This window comes from Corapipo altera, unplaced genomic scaffold (genome assembly GCF_003945725.1).
Source record: "Corapipo altera isolate COAL_440 unplaced genomic scaffold, ASM394572v1 61148, whole genome shotgun sequence".
In the NCBI taxonomy this organism is placed as follows: domain Eukaryota; kingdom Metazoa; phylum Chordata; class Aves; order Passeriformes; family Pipridae; genus Corapipo; species Corapipo altera.
In genome coordinates this window covers 520101-539332 of record NW_020884978.1, presented here as the reverse complement: position 1 = coordinate 539332, position 19232 = coordinate 520101, and the positions used below count along the sequence as shown (strand labels likewise).

Here is a 19232-nt window from a genome sequence, read left to right as displayed (position 1 = left end):
TGGGGCAAGTAATACTGTGAAAAGAACTGTTATGATTAAGGTATTTTCATACTAATTAAGTTTGTTTCAAGTTGATGACTTTGCAGTTTTCTTCATGTGACCAATAGGGCAGAGTTTAAATTTGACTTGTTTTGTTTTAGTTAACCATGTTACCTAATTTGTATACAGTGTAACAATAGATTGCATGTCCATGTTTTGCAAATTTGGAGTTTTTCTTGAATATTTTCAAAATGTCACTTATGTGCCAAGTAGTTTGCTTGAAGATGTTCCTCTATTTTTAGATATTATTTTCTTTAATTAGCTATGACCCTTTTTTTGAGAATATATGCTCTCAGTATGTATTGTTGGCTGTACAAGCAGATAAATGAGCACTCTTGGGGTGTGCATGTGTTCTTAGCATCTTACCTCCAGTCCTTATCCAGCTTTAGCTATGTTTTTTCCTCTCCTCCCAACTCATGTTCTGGCCAGAGCACAGTTAAGTAATTTTTCTGGTTTGTACCAGTACTACTCAAGGTTTTCCATTAATAATATGTGGGGAAAAAAATAAATTATTGGAAAAATAGGTAGGAATATCTGCTTGTGTGTGAGTATATTCTGAAATAAAACTTTTGATACAAGACCTTAGAATAAGCAAGTTCTTTTGAAAGTGATGAGATCATTGAAACTTAGAGAAAATGCATTTAAAGCATTTTGTGAGGTTTATCTTTGATTAACATAACTTCTTTCAGGTTTTGTTCCATTTAGAAATTTTCCATTCAAAATGAAAAGTATAACAGGTATAACTAATATTAACAAGGAAATTTGCATATGTATTTCAGCTCCATGTTTTTGCTGTACACAAAGCACTGAATTTCCTAACAAGCTGATTTGAAAACTTAGTTGTGAAGCACATTTTTTTTTCAAAATCAGTATTGACAGTCACTTTGCTGTAGTATATGAAAGTCCTAATCACAAATCAGTAAATTATTTTCTTGTATTATATTGCAAAATATATATTCTACAGTTATTGTTCAAATTGAGTGTTGAATGTATATAGGCTGTTTTTATATAGTTGTAGTGAATTAGTTAGATGTGACATAGCTGTATACGTGTGGTCAGACCTTTCTAATTAGAGTTATTCACTTTCTCTCGATCAAAATAACTTAATTTAAAGTACGTGAATCTATCTTTGCACTCAGCTCCTTCACAAGCATTTCCATCAGTTCTAGCTGTGGAGTAAAGTACAACTTGCCGAAGTGTCCAAGTTCTATATACAATTCCTTTAAAAACTTGGGGATTTTTTTAATTCAGGGAAATTAAAAATGCAAACTTGTCTCTCCCCCCCCCCCTCTTTTTTTCCTCCATTGAAGGTAAACTCATTAGCCTTGCAACCTAAAAAACACAGGAAGGGCACTTCCTTTTAATTTGAATCTCATATCAGAAAATTCAGCCTCTGGAGAGAATATCTCAAAGTTTGAGTAACAGCATATTTTTAGCACAGTACTCATCTTGCACAATAGCTTAGGAAACTACAACTGTGCTGGTTTAAAAGTAAACCAGTAGGAGAAATGAACCCAATTTAAGAGAGATTACAAGTCAGAGTTACAATTTACTACAAAGAGTACAATAAATACAGTGATACAGAGAAAACTGGTTTTAACCCACGAAGACATGTATAACCCAGCACCCTGGGACAAGAACAGAACAGTGTTCGTTAGCCCCTGTGCTGAGCACCACATGATCTCCCTGGGTGCAAAGTAAAAGGAAAGGAAACCTGTTGGTCAGGATGATGATCACAATTCCATTGAAGTAATGATCGCAGTCTTGTTGAGAGTGGCAGTCGCAGTCCTGTTGGAGTTCTGGTCCTTCTCTGGATCCCATGAGTGGTACCAGAAGTCCCCAAACCCAAAGATTATATATGCTCAGGTTCAGGTGGGAATGCCCACTACCTCCCCCAGGGCTGGGAGTTTTACAGTGGGTGATTTAACTCTGTGAGTCATGGAATATTTTTAGAATCTTTGATGTTCTAGGTTGTTTCAGCTGCCTATTTTATGCCAGTCCATTATGGACGGTTAGCAGAGGTGACCCCTCAGGCTGGGTGTGAAGGTGCCAATGATTCCTAGGAGGGAAATTATCACAGCTGAGTCATTGATGTGAAGACAGAGAAACATTCCCCTGCCTTGCAGGGTTTCTTTAACACCCAGCTTGTAGCCTGAGGTGTCAGGTGTGCCCTGGGCAGCTGTTGCAAACAATCCATTTATTAACAGTCCATCAGAAATGACATGGAGGGTGTAGAATACACAGTTTTGGTTATACCCACATAGTGATAACCTGGTCCCAGCCCCTGTAACTAGGACAACAGCTCGAGGTGATGTTTGTGTGGCTAAGCCTAAAGAAAAGAGAGTGAAGTGACACCCTTATCAAATTCAAAAAGTCCAGTTAAGTAGACAGTTGGGATCTTTGTACAGTGTAAAAAAAAATGACATCCAGGCTGGATTATTTTAATATCATCAATGTAGGAAGAGGCATGTTTTAAGTTAAGGAAGTTAGTTCTTCCAGTGTTGTGTTGACTTCATAGTTATCAATATAATTAAAGAGGCTGAGTCTGAAATTCATTGTCCTATATTATAATGATCTAGGATCTTTGAAATATTTATTATCAGAATAGTGAAAGTCAATGGAGAAATGTAAACATTACTGTTTACATTGTAATGTATTAGAACTGAAAATAAAGCATTGTATTGTGATAAACAAAGTCTTGAGTTTCTATAAGTTTTTGAATAAGAGTTTATTATATGGTAAAAGCAAGCAGCCAGCTGGGTGACAGAAATGGGGACCAGTTTCCCAAATCTGCACACCTACTACAGGGTACATTTAGTATTTATCTTAGCTACTTCATGCATATTAACTTATTGATTGGTGATTTTTGATTTTTATAATATTAATTTTGTATATTTTGTCTTAGTTATTGTATACAGTAATAGAGTCAAAAGTTTCAAAAATGTCTTTAAGTTTTCATTCGTCGGTTTATGTCTTAATTTTATTTTAAATTTTCTGTTGGCGATGTTGTCTACGCAGATCTTGGCGTTTTCTTGACTTTGGTGTAATGTATTTAAGGAAATTGCTTTTTTTAAATTTTGATTGCAGTTCATGTAATTAGCATCACTTGATATAGATTTTTCACTTTGGCTCCAGGGGTTCACCTGTAAAAGATCTTACATATATATAATCTCTATGTATAACATTATGAATTGGCCTCTCGAGGTTACAAGCTTGTTTCGAGGATTAGCTCTTTAACATTTTTAAGTTGCCTTTTATAAATGTACTATGTAATTTTTAATAGTACTTTTATCATGTTTCTGGCTAGATTAGTTTGACCAGGATACGCCTCAGGTCAACCTGAAAAAGTGTCAGTGAGAACAAGCAAATATCTATACCCCTCTTTTTCTGGATAGTTCTAAAAATCGATTTGCCATTCCTGTCTTGGATAATTATTTTTTTCTATTTGTCTTAGTTGAATTTTACTATGCGTCTCCTGTCTCACAATGGTATAGAGATTTCATGTTACTATATTTTGGCTTAGATATTTGTATAGAGCTTCTGCTCCTAATGTGTTTTCTTGTGTTCTGTTAAGTGCTCATAAAATAGAAGAGGATATTACTAACCCTGTGGTGTCTTGGCCCATTTGTTTTTCTTCTATTTTTCCTCTTAAATTCTGGATTAACTTTCAGTCTTCTTTAGAGTATCTAGGCTCTGTCTTTGACTACTGAATTTGAATTTTACTGTCAGGGATCAAATATTGGATTTTGCTTTCCTCTGCTTTTACTGTCCTTTTTGCCTCCGATCATCCATGGCATTTCTTCTTTCATGGCCAGTAACACCCCTTTTTTTCTGGTGAGTTTTTCAATGCATAATAGTAACTTTTCTGGCAACTGAAGTGTTATAATCTCTGGTTTTCAAGTTAAGGTATTGACGGGGAGGGCTCTTGCCTTTATTACTTCATTTATCGTGGTTATTGCATATCTAGTTTTACGTCCTCTTTTCTAGACGAAATTTTTTTCTCTGTGAACCAGAAGTTTTTAGCATCTTTTAGGGGTTCTTCTTTCAAGTCTGGTCAGTTGGAGTACGTGGCTCTTATTGTCTCTAAGCAGTCATGTGCAACTGTATTTTTAGTGGCTTCTTGAAGAAAAAGCTGGATTGACAATATTAGTGATTATTTTGTTCAATCAGTGTGGTTTGGTATTTCAGAAAGTGCTGAGGTGAAATCCAATGATTTAAATCAAGGGCTAGAGCCCTCATCAGTTTTGTTTTAGCTTATGAAAAACTTTATTAGTTTTTTTACCCCAAGTGAGTATGTTGGACTCACCTTTATGAGTTCACACAGGGGCTTTACCAGAAGTCCATAACTGTAGATCTATAAACGACATCATTCGGTCATTCCGATTAATGTTTGGAGCTCTTCCTTTTCCTATGGCCAGGGAGTCTGGTAGATAGCTTCTTTCTTTGCTGTTTCTAGGGTTCGTTGTCTTGCAGCGATTTTGTAATCAAGGTAGGAGACTTGTATAGCTACTTGAACTTTCTGTGGAGAGACTCAGTACTCAATTGATCTGAGACAGTTTAGTATGTTAACAGTTCATTTAATACATATTATTTCGGACTTTCTTTCTCCTGCAAGGATTTTCTCATTTAAAAGCGAATAGTGATTAACTTTCAGGGGTCCAGGGCAGGCAGAAGAAAGCATCTTTTAGATCCAGGACAGTAAACTATTTTAACTCTGGTGTTAATTTAGTCAGCAGTGTATATGGATTTGCTACTATGGGGTGCAAGGCTTTAGTTATCTTATTTATTGTTCTAAGATCTTGCACTATCTTATACTTCTCATCAGGTTTCTTTACTGGTAAGATGGGAGTCGTAAGTCTCTTCCCAGTAAACAAACTGGTGAGTTTGGCATGTATAAGAATCTGTGGATTTCAAATTGCTTTCCTAATTTGTATTTTAAAGGTTTCAAGAAATGAGCTTTTTCTGTTTGACCCGTGGCTCCCCTTATCGATACAAAACTTACAACAGTGGGTACTAAAGTTTGATTAATGCCTAAAATGCAGTTCTTGTATTTATTAGAATTTTGCTTCCTGATTTTTGTTCTTTTAGCCTTTTTGTATTGGGGATCTTGGGGCTATTCACAGTTTTTTAGGACTCAACACAGCCCCTTAGGATTCGGTCTAGCCCTCCCTTCCCCGCAGGTACAAAGGAGTTAATAAATTTACTCCTTGTTCCCCTTTCCCCAGGATAGCTGTAGTAATCAGGAAGTATAAAATGTTGTTAAACTGTCAGGACAGAATATTTACAAATCAGAAGATAACAAAAGACAAATATAATAGTCATGGTATTATCCAGTATTTTGATAGTATTATTCAAAATTTCCGTCCAATTTTGTATACGCATCACTTTTTGGAGATTGGTATTTGTTCATTTTCGCACAAAAATCTTTTTCATCCATACCACCTCCAATTCGAGTTTTGGTGTCTTTGCTTGGCTACCAGGTCTGTCTGCTGAAATGAACTTTTTATAAATAGTTAATTTCCAATATATTGCCAACTTATATCGAGAGTAAAGCAGTGGTTCCCCTTCTTATTTCACTACAGCCCCCCCTTTCTCATGTTAGCTTGTTTACTGGGTGAGGGGAGGAGTCACAGCAGTGGTTCCTCCAGGGGAGAGTAGGTTGCCCTCAGTAACCGAAATAACTGTCTTGCCAATTACTGTAAAAGCGGTGACTCCCCTCCTCCCCTGTTTCAAAAACATGATTTTCAACACAGAATATTCATTAAAACTATTTTCATGTACATTTCCTAAGACAATGAACAATCTGGCATTGTTTCAGGTTTGTGAGGATCTCTAAAAGTGCCAAACTTGAGACACAGGTAAGCAAAATAATCCATTTTATAACTCGTGAACACATACCAGCTCCTCTAAAATCAAATTTTTAACAGTAAAAACTTCACAACGCTTTCTTTTACTACATTGACAAACACAACCACAGACTCACTACAGCAGGGCTTCCAACACAGCATAAATGAATCACTTTCTCTCCCCCTCCTCCTCTCTCTTTATCACTGTTCAAGACCTTCTCCAATTTTAACTGCAAATTGATATCATTACCCCCAAAGGACTGGTTGGGGTAATATCAAGCAATGCCTGCTTGGGCAATGCCTACTTGCTCCCTTTTCTCTTGGGGCTACCTTTCTTACTGAATCCTGAAGTTTAAGATAATTGGTGAGAGTTATCTCTTCTTTCAGGGATGTGACATAGGTGGTTTATAGACTGGGTTTTTAGTTTCCCTTTGAGTAAACTGTTACTGTGTTTTGATTTTTTTAAATCAGTGCTATAGGTTTACTTGTTCTAAAAAACCAAGCAGGGAATTTTTCTTTCCCTGCCTCACTGTAAAAGAAAGATGTTGAATGGGGGAGAGTAGTTTGCCTTGAGTGATTGATCTACACAAAAGAACTAACTAGTAGGCCTGCATTCCAAGCCGATGGCCCTCCTAAGTCTGTGGGGAAGAGTGATGAGTTTTTTCTTCTCTCCTCTGAAACTGGGGCACTTGAAAACTGGGGCACTTTTGCCTTAACTCAGGCAAGGTGTGTGTTGGAAAGGCTCCGAGGTCGTTTTGTTCTCGGCCTAGTCATCTTGCTGTTTTCTGACCCCGGTTTGCCTGTGCCCTGTTCTGCCCCCAGCTCAGATCTGCTCGGATTTCATCGGAGAGACTTGACCCATTGCAGAGGAACTTTTTAGGGAGGAGGTTACCCTTTCCCTCCTCTGCTCCTGTGTTTGGCAGCAGTTTGTGGCGATCAATGAAAGGGGGGAAATCCCAACCACAGCCAGCCACAGCCAGTGTGAGTTTTCGTGGGAAGAACCCCTTTTTCACCTTTTCCCCTTCCCCTTCTCGGTGGGGGGGGAAATCTCCATTGTCAGCTTCTGCACACCAGGGCTCCACACAGCGACTGCCAGAGCCCAACAGCACCCCCTGCTGACCACCACATAGCAACTGCAGGCTCTGTACCTCCAGTGATCCAACAGCACCCCCTGCCGATCGTGGTTAGAATTGCGCCAAAGGACAGGAAGTATCAAACTGTTTCCTTTTTGAAGGGGATTTTTTTTTTTGGGTACAGGATTATTGTTTGATTGTTCTTGTGTTCTTTTGTTGTTCTGCCAATACACATATATCCTTTAATAAAGGGTTGTTATTTTTTCTTTCTCCATACTTCCTCAATTGGAGCCTCTTACTTTTGGATTTACAATTGCTTAGAGAGAGGAGTTCAGTCTACCTCATAACTCATCCTCAGTAAAACATTTCAGTCTCATTAAACTGAGACAATCAGAAATTTTGAAGTTTTTATATGCATCTTCAGTTTTGGAAAGCAGTTTATAAAATACAGAAAAGACTTAGGTGTTGCTTTTTTCTGGTCCTGTTTTTTACAGAAATGGACTTAAGGCAATTCTCAAAATTGCATGTCTGCAAAGTTTTTGTGAATGTACAATAGTAACTCACGTGCAACCACTGACATTCAAATTCAATTTTTAAAAATCTAAGATATAGATATATATTTTAAATTATTTTTAAAAACTGTCCTTTTAGAAATCTGACCTGTGTATTTATGTTCCTGTCAATTCTTTCAAATTCTGAGTTAAAACATTAGCTTTAATTTTTTTATCTTCTGACATTCCTGATGTTGTCCATAGTGGTTTAGAAGTCATTGCTCCAGGTAATGTAGTCCCCCATTTCTCCTTTTTTATCTTTTTTCATGTCTAATGTTGCTGAAGGATGGCTTTTTATTTTTTCTCTCCTGTTGCTACAGAAGTTTTACTAAATAAATGTACTACTGTACTAAAGAACTACTACCACTTTAACCCATTATTGTTCCCTTTCAATGTAATTTCTCTAAGACAGTTGCCTCTTCTTACAGACTGTCAGGAAGATGTCACTCAGCAGTGGTTATCAGGCAGGAAATCTTATTTGAATTCATGTCCATAATTTCCCATGAGACTTCTTAAATATTTTTAGCAAGATACCTAATGTGAGTAAGATAGTAACAGAACAGGTTACAAGAAACTATAGAGACTGAAAACGTAAAATCACATCTTATTGTAGATAAGAATTTTGCTGTAAGTTTAAAGTGGTTCCATTGCTGAAGTTGTTTCTTTATTTAAGCCTATTTCGCTATAGGGAATGTTTAAAAATTAAAATAAACAGGTATCAGAAAATGGTTTTAAAGTCCAAAATTTTACTGAAATTGTCTTTGAGGCCTAGTTTACAGTCCCCTGTCCCCGTCCCCCTGTCCCGTCCCCCCCCGTTGAATGAACCTACTGTAACAAACAGCAGATTTGACTGTAAGTAAGACATCAGGATCAGGTATGGAGTCAAATTACATAAATTCTCATCTCAGGTAGACAATCTGGAGTCTTAAATGCTTTGGATGTCTTCAGTGAAATTTCATGTTGAACAACGTAGTAGTAATTTCACATAACTTTTTTTCTCCCTGGTTAACGTAGGTATAAAGTCTAAACATTAGAGTTATATAAACAAATTGGTTGGAGAAAAGGACCTCCCTCATATACCTTACCTGATATGCAAAGAGTATGAAGGATTGAATCCCAAGCAGCAGCATGCAAGCTGTGTGTGAGGTACATTAACTCTCAGATGATGCAGAATCTGCAGGATTTATAGCCTTCTTAAAAAAGAATGATATTCTTGGGATGTTGAAATTAAATACTTCTAAAGAATAGCTTATTGGTCTGGAACATGCATAATAAAAAACTGAACTGTGCCATTTGTGTAAAAAGTATTCTTCAGTGTCTCAAAGCTGAAGCAGAGAGCTTAAAAGCAGGTTGAAGAAAAAAGGGATTTATATTAGTCATGTTAGTTAGTACTTCTAGTACTCTGTTAGTACTTCTAGTACTCTCAGATGTCTTCCTCCAGACACACAAAAATAAAGAAAAAATACCCAGTAAATAAAAGTTTTGCCAACAGTTAAATGCTTCTAATACTGTGAAGCTCCTGATGCAATTTTTTTTCTGCAAGACATAGACTACCTAAGAGCAAGCCAACATGGAAAAGAGTGTAGTAAGATTTCAAGTACTGTAATCAATTAACATCTATTCAGATAAAGAAATTAAAGATTACTTCTTTTTTTGTTCAGGAGCCTTATTTGTCATGAAGTAAAAACTGGTTCACCAATAGCTTTATATTTTCTCCCATGAGGATTTGCATCAAAGAACTTTAGGGGCTTCAATAAAGCCGTGAACAATTTTTTCCTCAGTGCTTCATAAAGAATGAACTTCCACAATCCTAAACAGAACTCAGTCTCTCCCTAACCGTTTTTCTTTTTAACTGTCTTCCTCTGTCGGTTATTTACTCCTCTCTTGCCTAGCTGGCCTCTCTCCAGTCTTTTTACATTTGACCTTATAAAATTTTTACCTTATAAAGTTTTTATCTGTTTACCTGTGACCATATTGTCTTACTCTCTACTGTTTTAATTTTTCGTTACATTTAAAGCAAAATTTTTTCAAAAATCATTATTTTGTCAATGTAGTAACTCCTACTGTTTTGCTTACTTCCCTCTTTCATTTACTTTTTGGTTAGAGTTGAAATTTCTTGCATTTGTCTGTATTGCTCCAATGATTTTGTAAAATATTTGTGTTCATCTCTTATATTCTTCTTTACCAATTCATATTTTATCCCAACAGAAGTGACTTTTTGATTATATTTTTTTCCAAGTGTAGGAAAAATGATTGTCTATCAGAGGTAAGGTAGGTTAGCAGAGTCACTCAAAGAGTTGAGAATATAATTTTAGAACAGCTGCAAGCCCCAAAAATTTAATGAATAATCACATGTAAGTTCATGTATGTGCTAATATTTAATTTTGAAAAGAATAGGACCTTGATTATGGAATATATATGCCAGATATAGAATACTGTAGGCATAAATTTGAAAACTCAGTGTTAGCTACTCATATTGCAATGCATTAAAATTTCTTCATTCCTTCTTTTATATTTCATTTTAAGAGAAACACTTTATGTTTTTTGAAACATAATATTTTAAGTGATTAACTACCCTTTGCTAATGGGAAGTGAGAAGTGATATGCAAAAGCATATGTGTGGGGCGTGATGTCCATATTTGATCTTTCCAGTTCCACCATTTTACTGCTAGTAGAGAGAATGGGTGATGAAAATGCTTGCTTACAGATTCTTGTAGATTTTATGATGGATCCTGCAGGGGTTAAAGGACGATAATTATAGGAAGATGTTTCTAGCTTTTTTTTTTGTTGTTGTTTCTTTTTTGTAAGTATTCTTTCTCTTTTACTTTAGATATGTTTGTCACAGTTATTTTTCTTACTGAGTGTCTGAAAAGAAACATTCATGTGACCATGCATTCTGACAATAAAAATGTGAAACACGCTCAGGGCAACTTTTCTACGTAATAGAGGTCTGGAGTTTATTTTAAAATAATGAGTGAGATGTCACAGTCTTGAAATGGTTCTGACTTTTTCCTTTATTAGCAGTAATTATATAGCTATATGAGTATTTATACTATATATAATATGTACAAATATAATTTTTCTTAGGGTAAAATATTTGTTAACTTCCTAATTAGTTCATTCATTTGTACAAATTATGTGTTTACATAATCCAGCATTCAATTCTGAAATAATTTCAGATTAAAATATTTTCTTAAAATTCCTCTGAAACTTTAGAAAATATTTCCTTCCCCCAGTAAACATTTTTTGGAAAACTGACTGATCCAGTTATGTTCCATTTATGTTATGTGAAATTACTAAAAACTTTTCAATCTTATATCTTCATTGTTCATTTCTACTAACTCACAAGATTTGCTTAAAATAAGATTTACTGCCATGAATTAAGAAACCATCAGCTAAAATTGACCATTTTTTCTAAAGATTTTGTTGGTCTCTCTTTTTTAGCTTGCACTTCCTATGTGGTAAAAGCCATAATGTCTGAAATGCAAGAAAGCTTCCTCTTATTATACAGTTCAGGTTTGGTTTAGAAAATTGGCTAATTGTTAAGCGAATGAGTTGTGGTTTTGAAGCCTAAAAGAAAATTCAGGGAGAAAAAAAACTCCGAGGCAAATTAGTTTTGAAGGTGAGATAAGGAAAGGGTTTAATTTGTGCCTAGGCATAAGATTACAAGACGCACACACCCCCGTGTCTCAGATGTTACAATTTATAATATTGCCTGTTCAATCCGAGGTTTTCCCACCCTGTGGTTTTTGCCCTGATCCACCCCCCATCCCGCCCCTGGGGAATTGGGGCTGGGGGCTTTTCGAGACCCTTTTTTCATCAATCTTCATCTTCTTTGGGGTACAGTGATGCCAATTTGTGCCCCAAAAAAGGCGCGGAGAAACTGCTCAGAGACAGAATTTTCAGTCTATAAGCAGGAGGTATTTATTTACTGCCGGGGAGCAGCCCAGGTTGCCCTGGACAAACTGCTCCACTTGAGTAACTTACAACTGAACTTTTTATACACTTTTTGCCAGGCAATTACATCACACATTATGAATATTCATTATATTGCAACATCTACTTTTAATATTCATAACAGGCGGAGTTAGAGGCTGTGCTGGTTTAAAAGTTAACCAGCAGGGGAAACCAACCCAACTCAAAAGAGAGACTACAAATCAGAATAACAATTTAATAAAATAATACAATAAGTACGACCACACGGACAAGCAACCGGCCCTAACCCACAAAACCCAAATGTACAACTCAGCACCCCAGGGCACAAACAAAACGGTGCTCCCTGGGCCCCCCCCCGAGTCCAAAGTAAAGGGAGAGGGGAAAAACCTGCTGGTGGAAGAGCTGCTGCAGTCCGGCCAAAGTGGTGATTGCAGTTCAGTTGAGGGTGGTGGTCTCAGTCCGGCTGAGAGCGGTGAGCTGCAGTCTGGCTGAGAGCGGTGAGCTGCATTCCTCCTCTGGATCCCACGAGAGGTGGTAAGGTTCTGAAACTCCAGGTTTATATATTCTCCAGCTCAGGCAGGAATGATCAGTCCCTCCCTCAAAGCGGGGAATTCCATAAAAGGATGTTCAGTCCTTCCCTCAGAGTGGGGAATTCCATAAAAGGGTGTGAGGGTGCTCAGTCAGGGAATTCCACAAAAGGGCATGAGGACAGGAGCATGGGGGGGGGCCACCTCGCAGGCCTCTACTGACAACAGTTTCTGGGAAATGGCATGGAGGGCTATAGAATACACAGTTTTGGGCTACACCCATCCAATGATGAATCGGTCCCAGCTGTTCTAACTAGGACAGAGGCGTGGTCTTTAATTTGGGGAGAACTTCGGTGGTTGTTCCTGTTTTTCATCTTCATGAACTCAATGTCCTTTCATCATCATCTTCATAAACTTTTGAACCTTCCCTTATTTGAATAGTTTCCTTGTGCATTTGGCAGGGATTTCCAGTGTCTGGCAAGAGTACTTGATTTCTTGGGCTCGTCCCTTTTCTTATCTCCCTTTGTTTCTCTTCTATATGTCCTTTTTTGTGTGTGCTAGCATTTTTAGTTCTTTCTGTTCATGCTTATGTTCTTTCATGTCAGAGTGTCCTGTATTCTAGTGAATTTATTACCTCTGCTGTTTCTTAATACTAAGTTCTCTATGTCTTTGCTTAAAGCCTGCATTTTGTGTTTAACTCTCTAATCCTTGTATTGCTCTACTAAATTCGCTTTCCAGGTTTTACCTGGCTTCAACAGGGGCATATATTCACCCAGTTCTTGACTGTACTTTTGCGGTTTAGGCCAAGGTACAAGCATTCTCCAAACAGAACAGGCCTATCTTAAAGAGAGACTAAACATTTCTACTGGAATCCAGGAGTAGAATTGATATGGGGTAATAGGGTTGGAGAGTTTCTGTGCTAAGGGAATGAAATGCTGCTGCTTCTAAATCCACTTCTGCTATATAACTACTTATAAAGCTTATAAAAATTAGAAAAATCAAAAAACTAAATGGACCTTAAGGCATCACGTCCCCCCTTTAGAAATTGGACAAGACTCAAAGATCTTCTTCAATCTCTACTACTTATACTTAACATTATATTAATAAGATGATTAATACTTATAACACTAATCATACAATAAGCTATTATGCAGATTTAGCACTATATACTACTAACATGAATGGCTGTTCTATCCAGGTTTAGTTTGGTAACTATGAAGTAAGTTTGTAGAAGATATCTTTGGAAACTTAATGAGACACTTTTCAGAATTATCTAATATATATAATCGAAACTTGTTGCCATATTTCAGCCAAATCAATTGTGTAAATTCAGCGCTCACTTTCATGAAGAATGTTGGGTGCATTTTGCTAAAGCCAAATGCAAATTTAGGTTCTAAACTCAATTCATAGTTACTGGTAGTATTAAACAATACAGACAGGAAAAAGTTTAAATATTTTAACAGTCCTTGTAACAGTCTCTGTTGTTCTACTTGTCTCAGGAGCAGAGGTTTTCTTCTTTTTGGGTAGCAGATTTAGGGTTCTTGATAATAACTCTGACCATGATGGAGATGGTCTGTTGGATTTGAAACAGCTTTTTTGTTTGGCTTGCAGGAGTTTTAGTCCCATTGTTTAATATAGACTCAGTTCTTGGGTTAGAACAGATGAACAGAAGTGTCCAGTTCCATAGGCTTAGATGACACGATGAATCTCTGCAGTTTCTGTAAAGCAGAACTTAAACCATTAAACCATTTCACAAATAAATTTTCTTCTATGTAAATAGGGAGTTGATGAAGTGTGACTCTGCCTGATGTCAATTTCACAGGAATTCTAAATCTTGGAATTCCTGTATCTCGACTGTGTGAGAGGAACTTGTGCTTTTATCACATAAAGTGATTAACTGCCAGTCACAGATTTCATAGACCAGTCAGGAGTTTACTTGAAATGAGCTGTGTCTGGATGCAAACAGCACCTTGGCAGTGCCAGTAGCTCATCACAGAGAGCTTATACTCGCTGGACAGATTCTGGGCCTTATCGAGGGCAGGCTGTCCTGTTCCAGCCTGTCCCAGACTGCAGTCGATCATCTTTACCTCACGGAGTGGTCGTACAGGGACCCCTTGCCTCCATGGATAAAAGCATCCTCATGTATTGAGTTAGGTGCATTTATATATGTGAGCACCAACAAAACAATAAAGCTAAAAAGCAATTCTAAGCAAAGCATTTAAGCAACTTAAATCATCTTAATAACTATGTTACCAGTCTGTTTCAAAGATTGCAGACAATGATGTAAATCAGGTCTCAGAGTCTCATGGATTTCACAAGACTAGTGTTGCCTCAGCACTGCAGCCATTCTCTCATTCATCTTTTTGTCTTAATGCAGGATTTCTTCTATGCAATTCAGCGTTCACACACACATTTCTAGGTGACACTAGATAAGAAAGCATTTTAAGGGGTACAAGGTGTATAAATATGATTTCACAATCACATGAAAATCTTATATGGACTTTTCATCAAATCACTCCTTTAGGAGGAATTCTTTATAAGCTGCAGTAGCCAAAGAGACACAGATGTTTCAAACAATGTTTACAAACTGCTGCTGGAACAAGATATATGCAAGTATAAACATTACAAACTTTAAAACAATTCATGTAGCAAAAGCAATATAAGCTTTCAATTTTTCTGCAATTAAGCTAACAATAACAAGAGAAGTTCAAAAGTAATATAGGACAGAAGATAACAAACAAATACAATAGTCATAGCATTGTTTGGTTTTTGTATATATATGTATATGTACCACTTTTGGAAATCACAGGTTGGTCTTACGATAGTTCTCAACTGTGTCAGAAGTTTTTTATGATAGTCTTTTTGTTTACTCACTCTTGACCCATTTCAGGGATTTTTATTGCAGTCCAAAACTCTTTGTCTTGGTGTATTTCACTTGCATTTGTTAAGGCATTCGTTCACTTCTGCATAAGAAGTTGTGTCTATGACTCTCAGCTTGAGGTCTGGTAGCACAGCTTTCAGGTCTGTTTGCTGCAAAAAGCTTTCTGCAAACAGTTAACTTTTGACACATTATTAGTTTACGTTCAAAATAAAACAGTACCCCCCCCTTTCGATTTTTTTATCACAGCTACCCCTTAAGTGAATTAGGGTAGAGACATTCACAGGCTATGAGCCTGAAACAGTTTTAGAATACAGGGGATACGGGGTCAACAGATAGTTTTGCTTGTTGGGGACAAATCAGTTGCTTTCCTTCAGACCTAGACAATTCCTTCTCTAGTGTCTTCTCCTTTCACAGAAAGAACACCTGCCATTTGTTTCTCCCACAGCTTTTCGAGCTGAAGATATGCTGGTGGTTCTTCTGAGCTACAGCCTGTTTCGTCATCAGAGATGTCTGTGTCTGTGTCAGAGAAACCACTGCAACTACTGCATATACTGCACCAGGTTTCGGCTTTCGTGCTTGTAGGTGTTGAAAGTTCTATTCCGGCGGGAGGGGACGGATCGTGAAGGGTTGGGAGGGCTAGAGGGGGAGTGACAGCTCTGTCTCCGCCCCTAATGGCGGAGCCAGAGGCTTCGATGTCGACTGGGGCTGGGACCCCAGTTACAGACACTGCTCCAGCTCTTTCTGCAGCTTCTGCAGTTTTAGCCGGCATCTTGCCTGTAGTTGCCAAGGTATTATGGGTAGTTGTGTCTGTACCGGCCACAGCTGGGGAGCGGTCTACCTCTGCACTTGCTGCGGTCCCCGCTCCGTCTGTTGGAGCGGCAGCAGCTCCCGTGCTAAACTCAGACTCTAACTGTCCCGCGGCTGGACTTATTTTCGCTGCGCCGGCGGGACTTGCCGCCCCCAGGGTAGCGTCAGCTCCCACTGCTCCCGAGGGAGCTGCCGCCCCTGCGCTTGCCACGCTGGCCAGAGCTCCTTCACTAGTTGAAACAGCTGAAACCTCCCTCCCGCCTGTTGAGACAGGTTGGACGAATTCCGCCGGCCCCGGCCCTGCTCCGATTGTTATCAGAGCAGGCACTCCTGTTGCCGTGACAACTGCAGAGTTGTCGGCTGGTTTTAAAACTCTCACAGTGCTTGCACTCTCCGTTGCAGCCCCCGGTGCCCCTGTTGCAACCTGATTTACAGTTGCGCTTGCCATGCCCGGGGCAGCTCTTGGGACAGCAGGGGCAGGGCCGGCTCCCGTCGCCTCCGCAAAGCCAGTGGCCCCAGCACCCCCACATGCCGCCCCACCGAACGGTCCTAGAGCTTTCACAGCACCTGCATTTGCCGCCCCTGCCTGTGTCACACCAGCGGGGGACAAATCCAGAGTCTCCTCGTCAACCAAAACAATCAGGACAAGCTCTGCCTGTCCCAGTCCCACTGTGCTCGCTCCCACGGTCTCAAGCAGTCCCAGGACCGCTCTCTGCTCGAGCCTCGCTCTCGCCGCTCCTGGGGCTTCTCCTGCTTTCTCACCCTCCAGAATAGCTGGGACAAACTTTGTTTTTGTCCGATTGTGCCCACTCCTATAGCATTAGGAGCAGGCAACTTTGTTTTCTCTGCGCTGGCCAGCTCCGTCGCCGTGGTAACGGCCGTTACAGAAACCGCCTCTGGGATCAGAGCTGGGAGTCCCGTTGCCACGGCAACGGCTGTTTTTGAAATTGCTCCACTGCCCACCGTGCTCGCAAAGCTTACAACCCTGGCTCCTGCTGGGGCTGCCGAGTCCCCTCCAGGCAGTCTCTGTGTTTCAATATCACTTGCGCCAATCTCTATTGCTATGGTAACCGCAGAGCTACCGGCCGGTTTTAAAACTTCTACAGTGTTTGCAGTCGCAGCAGCCCCTGGCGCGGGGCCAGCACCCAGTGCCATTCCCAGTGCGGTGTTAGTTAGAATCAGTTTTTCAGTTTCCGTTTCAGCAGGGCTAGTCCTGGCAGAAGCGTGCAGCTCCGTTCTTAAGCTCGGAGCTGCTCTCTCTACAGAGGCAAAGCTAACAGCTCCCGTGCTGTCGTCTGCTGCTCTTACAGCAGCTAATTTCGGGCCCCCCACACCGCAACTGTCACCAGCAGAGCCAGCGGCTTCAGCGCTCGTCGGCGCCGTCGCGCTGCTCAGTCTCGCAGGCACCCCTGAGGCTCTTGTTATTCCTGGGGCAGGCACCCCCGCCTCGCTGCCACCGTCAGAGCTAGCGAACCCCACGCTTGCCGCCGATACTACACTGGCCGGTCTCGGCGCTGCCCTCGCCGCAGTTTCTGGGGTCTCCGCCGCCGCTACAGCAAACATCGCCCCCGGCCCAGCTAGTTCCGCCACACTTGTAGTAACCTCCCCCGGCGCCACCGCGCCAAAAGCAGCCCTAGCAAAAGTCGATCTTACGGATCTCACAGATCTCACAGTTCCTGTCACGCCACTGGCAAAGCTAACGACTTCAGCTCCTACTTGCCCTGCTGCGTCTGCGCTTGCCCCTGCTGTTACCATGACAACCCCGTCTGCTCCGGCAAAGCCGTCGGCAGCTGCGGGGCAACGGGCTGCTACCCGGAGGAGTCCTGCTTCCACCGCCCCTGTGGGGCCTGGAGCCGCTCCTGCTGCGGCCCCTGTTGCGACCGGATTAGGCATTACCTCCGAGCTAGCTAGTTCCGCAGCGCCTATAGTAACTCCGCCAGGCGCCGCCGCACCGAAAGTAGTTCCAGCAAAAGTCGACCTTATAGATCTCATAGCTCTTGCCACGCCGTATCTAGCCAGTTCAACTAGCAAAATTCTCACCTGCACTGCTGTGTCTACTCCGGCCAAGCCGGCAGCCTCTGTTCTGTCGTCTGCACCGGCGGGACTCACTCCCGCCACTTTCCCTGATTTGGTGTGGCCCCCTTTCCCTATGGGGGCTTTCTTGTACCGCTTTTTTCACTGAGGCCATGTTAAAAGAAATAGAAATAATTCTGTATACTGAATCTGTTCCCATTTTTTCTCTCTATATAGAATCATAATAAGTTGTATCATGGTATTTATTTCGTACGTGCCAAATTTTGGCCACGCTACCCCCCTTTGGTTCCCGTATGAAGGCCACACATTCATAGATAATCAACACAGTTCTTGCTTTTTTAAAGGTGTTTCAGGTTTAGTTAAATGGTCCCAATGGTGCAAAATTAAGGCTAAAGGGGAGTCCTTCGGAACTTTCCTCCTGGACTGTGTACTGCCCATGCCGATTAACAAAGAAAAACTTCTCACTACAGGACGCGAACTCACCAGTTCGGGATTACAAAACCAGTACCCTCAGCACTGGGCTATGGAGCCACCCTTGGCTCACCACAGAAACAGAGCACTCTGAGAGGCGTCCCTCTCTTTCCCAATCGGCCCCCTCTGGCCGAAACACGAAACTCAAAACTCGAAACTTCACTGAGTTTACCCTGTCGGCCCAAGGCCGAGAAACGAAACTGCTCTGTTCGGAATTTAGGCAGTCCAACTGCCTCCAAACTTCCTGGGAAACACAAAACCTTCTTTGCAGCTGCTAACAAAAAGGTACCTGTGGTGGGGAAAAAAAGCGTTTTTTCCCCCTGGAAATAAAAAAAATGGTAACCCCCGAGGGGGTGGTGTCTCTCTTGGTGTTAACCCAATCAGCGCTCCTGCAAAATTTAAACATATCACAGCAGACTGGAAAAGAAGGAGGATGAGGTTGTTGAAGAGGAGAAGTGGCCATGTTCTGAAGCCATGAGGAGAAGGGGCAGGAGCCCCGCTGGGGGGCCACGCCCCCCAGCCCCCGGCTGGCGGCTGCAGAGACTCGGAAACAGTGTTAAACTGGACTGAGTTCTGTAGCTGAGAGCTGGGGAAGTTTCTCCCTTGTGAGTGGGCAGCAGGAACGGCGGCAGAGACAACAGTGAACATAGGCTGTGGCAGAAAGCCAAGAGATAAGGAGAAGCAGCAGAGATGGCATGCAGCAATGCAGAGAGAACTGCAAGGAGAGAGAGAGCCAGCAACAGAGCAGGACTAAGCTCTACAGACAGAGTTTTGGGGTAAGAATTGATTCAAAGAAACCTTTGAACAATCTGAAAAGCACTTTTATTACGGCCGGGGAATGCAAAGGGGCAGGTGTTCTCCCCAGTGCACTCCGCTGAGCTAAGAAATACCATAGCTTTTTATACAGTTCGAAAGTAGCAAGTTTAAAATTATCTATGCACACACTCTTTTTGCAGTCTGCCTTATCTAAATAGACACTTAGTTTTTACCTCCTATTCTTACCATTATAGAGTAGTTACATAAAGTTTTATCATTTCAAACAGTTTCAGGTTCCCCACCCCTCTCTA

At 40.6% G+C, this 19232-nt stretch overlaps 1 protein-coding gene across 1 annotated transcript in view; it reads left to right on the top strand.

The window, feature by feature from the left end:
* Positions 1-19232, top strand: part of LOC113957785 (guanine nucleotide-binding protein G(q) subunit alpha) — a 164403-nt gene that overhangs the window by 39434 nt on the left and 105737 nt on the right. The gene's annotated exons all lie outside the window — the stretch shown is intronic.